General features: G+C 42.3%; 1 long non-coding RNA gene across 1 annotated transcript in view; it reads left to right on the forward strand.

Moving 5' to 3' along the window:
• LOC106726563 overlaps positions 1-1,900 on the forward strand; it is a 19,378-nt gene extending 17,478 nt beyond the window's left edge. The window contains exon 3 of the long non-coding RNA XR_001362629.1: positions 1,692-1,900. This is a non-coding gene — a long non-coding RNA (uncharacterized LOC106726563). The remainder of the gene's footprint in view (positions 1-1,691) is intronic.
• Positions 1,901-6,334: the final 4,434 nt, after the last annotated feature.

Below are 6,334 nucleotides of genomic sequence, written 5' to 3' on the forward strand. Positions count from 1 at the left end.
TATTTTTAGTTATTTATTGTATTGTCCTTTTCTGGTTTTTGGAATTAGGACGATTCTGGTCTCATAAAATGAGCTTGGAAGTCTTCCCTCCTCTTGAAATTGTTGGAATAGCTTGAAAAGGATAGGTGTTAATTCTTCTTTACATGTTTGGTAAAATTAATCTGTGAAGACTTCTGGTCCAGGACTTTTGTGTGTCTAGTTCCTTTAGTGTAAAGTCAGATTGTTTGAGATTTTTTCTTCTTTTTTGAGGTAGGCTTGTAATGCTATGAATTTCCCTCTTAGGACTGCTTTCTCTGAGTCCCATATGTTTTGGGTTATTGTGCTCTCATTTTCATTTGTTTCAAACTATCTTTTGACTTCTTCCTTGATTTTATAGTTAACATATTCATTTATTATTAGCAAATTATTTAGCCCCCATGTTTTTGTGTAATTTTCTGCTTGTTTTTTTCTTGTGATTTTATGTAATTTTATAACATCATGGTGAGAGAAGTTGTTTGATATGATTTCAATCTTCTTAAATGTATTGAGACTTGTTTTTGTCCTAAAATGTGGTCAGTTTTAGAAAAGCTTTCATCTGCACTTGACAATAATAATATTGTGCTTCTTTTGTATGAAATGCTCTGATGATATTAATTAAAATAATTTGATCTAGTTTTTCTTTTAAAATGACTGTTTTCTTGTTGATTATCTGTCTGGAATTCCTATCCATTGATGTCAATGTGGTGTTAAAGTCCCCTACTATGACTGTATTACTGTCGATCTCTTGCTTTATGTCCATCAAAATTTGCTTTGTATATTTAGGTGCTCCTATGTTGGGTGCATAAAAGTTTACAGGGGCATATTCTCTAATTGAATTGATTCCTTTATCATTATATAGTGTCCTTCTTTTTTTCTTATTATAGCCTTTGTTTTAAAGTCTATTTTGTTTAAGTATTGCTCTCCCAGCTTTTTAAAATTTCTATTTTAATGAAATATCTTTATCCATTCCTCTACTTTTAATCTCTGTGTATCTTTCATTCTAAAGTGGTTCTCTTGTAGACAGCATATATTTGGGTCTTGTATTATTTTTTGTAATATATTTTTTATGTATTTTATAGAGAGAGGCAGGGAGGGAGGGAAGGAGGGAGAGAGAGAGAGAGAGAGAGAGAGAGAGAGAGAGAGAGAATTTTATTCTTAATTATTTATATGTTTGTTTTCTTCTTCTCTTCTTCTTCATCTTCTTCTATAGAGGACCCTTTATCATTATATATATAAAAGGCTAAGCGACTGGCCCATATGACGTGCACTGACCACTAGGAGGCAGATGCTCAATGCAGGAGCTGCCCAGTGACAGCAGCTTTGCAGAGTGCCCTCTTGCACTCCGGGACGCCCTCAGGGGATGTCGGAGGCCCAGTGCACGGTTTCAGCCCAATTTCCGCAGGCCAGGCCGAGGGACCCCCACCTGCCGGAGGGACCCTGCTCAGTCCGCAGATGCCCTTCCAGACCCGGCACCACCCCAGGTGCAGCCGGCTGGGGAGGGACCATGGGAGGTTGGCTCCAGGGTGTGTCCGGCCCCTCGCCCATTCCGGCCCCACCGGCCACCTTCTAATTAATTTCCTTTCAATGTGCATGAATTCATGCACCAGGCCTCTAGTTTCTTATAATACCAGTTTCGTGGTAATGAACTCTCTTACCTTTATCTTGTTCTGGAGGCTATTTATTTCTCCTTCAACTTCAAATGATAGCCTTGCTGGGTAATGTAGTCTTGGTTGTAGCTCCTAGCTTTTTATCACTGAATATTTCATGCTAATTTCTTCTGGCCTGAAATGTTTCCTTTGAGAAATCAGCTGACAGTCTAATGAGCTCTCCCTTGTAGGTAGCTAACTGTTCTTCTCTTGATGCTTTTTAAGATTCTTTCTTTGCCTTTAACCTTCCCATTTTAATAATGATGTGTCTTGGTGTTGGCCCTTTTTTGGTTCATCTTGTTTGGGACTCTGCACTTCCTGGACTTGTGTGTCTTTTTCCTTCACCAGGTTAGTAAAGTTTTCATTAGTAATTTTTTTCAAATAGTTTCTTGATCCTGTGGTCTCTCTCTTCTCCTTTGGGTAACTACATGATGTGAATATTATTATGCTTCATCTTATCCCAAAGGTCCCTTAAACTATCCTAATATTTTTAGTTTTTTTTTTCTGCTCTGATTGATTATATATTTTCTGCTACCTTGTCTTTTAAATCCTTGATTTGATTCTCTGCTTTATCTAAGCTACTGTCTATTCCTTCTTGTGTAGTCTTCATTTCAGGTATTTCATTCTTCATTTCTCACTAGTTCCTTTTTATGCTTTTTATGTCCAATTTTCATGCTAAGTTCTCACTAATTTTCTTCAGCATCTTTTTAACCATTTAAAAATCCTCTTTATATGATAAACTAGAGACCTGGTGAATGAAATTTGTGCACGGGTAGGCTCCCTAGGCCTGGCTGGCAATCAGGGCCAATCTGTGGGGCAACTGGTGGGGCCCCTGCCCCACCCCCCACTGCCACCACTGGTTGCCTCCCTCTGTGGGGCTAGTGGCAGGGAGATTGGGGGGCCCCTGCTGGCACCCGCCTTGGCTGGCCTGGGGCCTGTGGGCTGGGGGAAGCTCTTGCATTGAGCATCTGCCCCGGTAGTCAATGTGTGTTATAGTGACCGGTCATTCCACGGGTCATTTCACTGTTTTGTCAATTTGCATATTAGGCTTTTATTATATAGGCTTGCTTGCCTCAATTTCATTTGTTTTCCTGTCAATTTCTCCTGTTCTTTTATTCAGAGCATCTTTGTTTGTCTCCCCATTTTGGCTGTCTCTTTGTATTTGTTTCTATGTATTAGGTAGATCTATGTCTCCTAATCTTGGTAGGGTGACCTTATGTAGTAAGTGTCTTGTGGGACCCTGTGGGGCAGTCTACTTGAGCACTTGAGCTGGTGATTCAGGAATGTTTGGGTTATGTAAGCCTTTCTTGCCATTGAGTCTCGGTTGCTATTGGCAAGTTCATTTTTGGGTTCCACCCTCAGGGTGGCTGACTGTGAGGATCAACCTGACCACAGTGTACTAGCCTCAATTGCTGACCACAAGAAGCAGAATTCACCTCAGCTGGGTCTGTAGCCTTTCTAGATCTTCCTTTGAATATGCTGCTTGTTGAGCTAATTGGAGCCTGTTCTGGTGTTTCCTGAAGCTGACTAATGGGTGCATTTGTTCTGAGATTTTTGGGGAAGGATTCTAGTGCAGGTCATTGTCAGACACTGTCATGACTGCCTTGGGCAACCTGTTTAGAGCTACATGGAATTCACAGTCTGTTGCTGCCTTTGCTGGCCTCTGTGTGCATGGGAAGGACCAAGTTGTACACCAAGGCTGGCTTCTACCAGCACCAACCCCAGGGGCAGGTCAGCAAAATACCCAAGGCATCATGAGATTCCCCTTCTGCCTGCTTCCACCTGTTGGCTTCCTGTTAGTCTCTGTCACTGAAAGAGCCTCCGGTGGTACCCAAGTTGTATGAGGTAGGTTCTTAGTGAGTCACCAGGTAGAGGGTGAGTGGTGTTCTCCAGGTTGATACAGGTTCAAACTGGTTGCCAGTGCTGGGTGTGGTGTCTCTCAGCAAGAGTCCTGGGGTACATTAAGTCTCACTGGTCCCTGCCAGGTGCCCTAAAACCTTTGTGGTGGGGCGGGGGTCTCAGGGAGCCATCAGTGTAAGGCCAACAGAGTTCATGAGGCTCAAACTGACCAAGATTTATTAGTGAAGAGAGCTCTGCATCTGTCCGGTGCTCAAGGGAGAAATGGCCTGTCCTAGAGCCACATAACCCAGTCTGTCCCAGATTCTGCAGAAATTTTCTGGGGGCTCAAGCTTAGCAGGGTAGGGTCATTGGGAGTTGGGAAGATGGGATTAGTAGATCTCTCATGGGGGGGCAGTCAAACTCACAGAAAGGTATGGGGGGAGGGGCAGTGGCCCCTGCTCCAGAGCCACACAACTCAGTCTGTCCCAGATTCTGCCCAGACCCCCTGGAGAACCTGTGCTTGACAGAATGAGGTCACAGGAGTTTGAAGTTGGGAGCAGGAGCCCAGTGGGTGTGGCTAGCTGAACTCCCATGAGGAGGAGGCACTAGCCAAGCTCATGGAAATTTGGGGGAAATAGCCCCATTCCAGAGCAACACAACTTAGTAACTGACGCCCCGCCTGAGTTTGTTCAGACCTCTACACTCTGGCCCGGACAGCTGACTCTGCATAGGGTGTGAGCTCTGCAGGGTGGGGTCAGGGAATCAATAGGATGGGGCTATTGCATCCCCCAGGATGATGCTGTAGGAGGAGTGCTCCACCCAAGAAAGATGGTGTCTGCAGTGGGAGAGAGGGACTCAGCACAGGGACCCTGAGGGCTGTCCCCTCAGTTCTCTCCCCAGAGCCACAAACCCCAGTCTCTCCTCACAGGACTCTGGTCCATTTTGCCCTCCCTCTGCTGCAGCCCAAGATGAGTGTGCTGGCCTTTTAAGAGGTCACCTATGTCTTTAGCAAACTCCTGTCTCTCCCTGGTGGAGGGAATCCTCACTGATTTTCACAGCCAGATAGGTGGGTACCTCTTCTTAGCTCTGGTGCTCTGGGCTAGGGAGCCTGGTATGAGTTGTGACCCCACACTCTTCAGAAGAAACCTTTGAAGCTGAGGTAGTCCAGTGTCTCCACACTGACCAGCAGCTTCGATGCAGCTTCTTTGGTAAACCTTGGTTATAATTCTTCTTTTCAGCTAGTCTTCAGCTGGTGATTCAGGCTTATTGTTCTATACTTATGTTGTAATTGCAGTGTGGTCTCAGAAGGAGTGAATGTAACTTTCACCTACTCTGCCACCATCTTGGATCTCTCTCTCTTTATATTAATTTAAAAGAATGCTAAATTGTGGTATTTTTTTGTTATAGGTTCAATTTTGAACCTCACTTCTCCAACCCAGAACATATGTTTTCTCATTGCAGTGAAGATACAGTAATGAGTATTAAGTGTCATTTAACTGTGCATGTATTTCACCATTTATTCACCATTAATAATGCTCATTGAGGACTGTTGTTCTGAAAATGAGAAAGAAACAATATCAAATAAAGCCTGCTTTTGTATTTTTTCCCCCTCAAATGGGTCAAAATCTATTGGAGGAGATTATGTGAACAATTATAACACCATGAGGTAAGTGTTAATCGGAAGCATTTGCATGGACATGTGTGAGCACTGATGACGAGGCTCGTAATTGCATGGAAATCAGAGGAGAAGGAAGCCTTTCAGCAGAATCTGTAAGAAAGAATCTGAAGGCACCTGGTTGACTAGGGGCATAAAACCATTCCAGCTGTAAGGAGCAGAAATGGTCATGTGAGGCATTGCACGTGGTTTTGGTGTTAAGGGAGAGTAAAAGAATAAGCTAGGGTGAAGCACAAAGGGCTGTTATACTATGGTTAAAATGTTTGATGTTTTCCCAAATATTAAAGATGAAAGATTCAAAAGTACTTTTCCTATCAGCTAGAAATAAGGTATGAAATATTGAAGTTGACCTGGTTGCAAAAAAATAAATAAACATATTACGTGTCTGAAAAAAAATAGTGCCTGGGGAAATGTTAGACTCTGACTTTGCATTTTTTTTCCTTAAAGGAATACATTCTTGTTCCAGTGGCTGGACACTGTGATCTCACTTGGCAGATTTCAGTTTCATAATGATAATAGAGCCTCATTTGGAGAAATTTTCACTGTGGCCAAGAGAGAGTCATCTGAACTGGGGACCTCACCGTATCCCAAAAAGATCAAGACTTTCTCTTTCTTTGAGGTGCAGACCATGGGGAAGACAGCTTCCCAATTTGGAAAGGAAAATATGACTTTAAGACATTAAAAAATCAAGTGATTCTTTAAAATTGTATTTTGATGAAGTAAGTGTAAATGAATGGGAAACATATGGATTCCATTTTCTTGAACAGACTTACAGATTAAAATTAAGGAACAAAGATCTTGAGACAAAACATGCTTTAGAATTAATACAAACATAAATGTTTGGTGAATCATTGGAATTTTCATGAAACTGCACGGAAATTCAGTTATAAACCTTTCCATTATGTGTTCTGTGAATTTCACTCAGAATCCAGCCATTTTATGAATACAGTATCATTTGTGGAGAAATGGCCTAAACAGGCTTGAGGAAACTTATTTATTATGTTGGACATACAGTGACCATAGGCTGGTTAAAAAATATGTTAGCTCCTGTTACAAGCTCTCAGACCATCTCAAAAGTCCTCTTCCATCCCCTACTGCAACACAAAAACACGCCCATTGTACTATTCAGATTTCACTAGATTGTGCTGCAATAGCA

Source organism: Myotis brandtii, unplaced genomic scaffold (assembly GCF_000412655.1).
Source record: "Myotis brandtii unplaced genomic scaffold, ASM41265v1 scaffold1074, whole genome shotgun sequence".
Taxonomy (NCBI): Eukaryota; Metazoa; Chordata; class Mammalia; order Chiroptera; family Vespertilionidae; genus Myotis; species Myotis brandtii.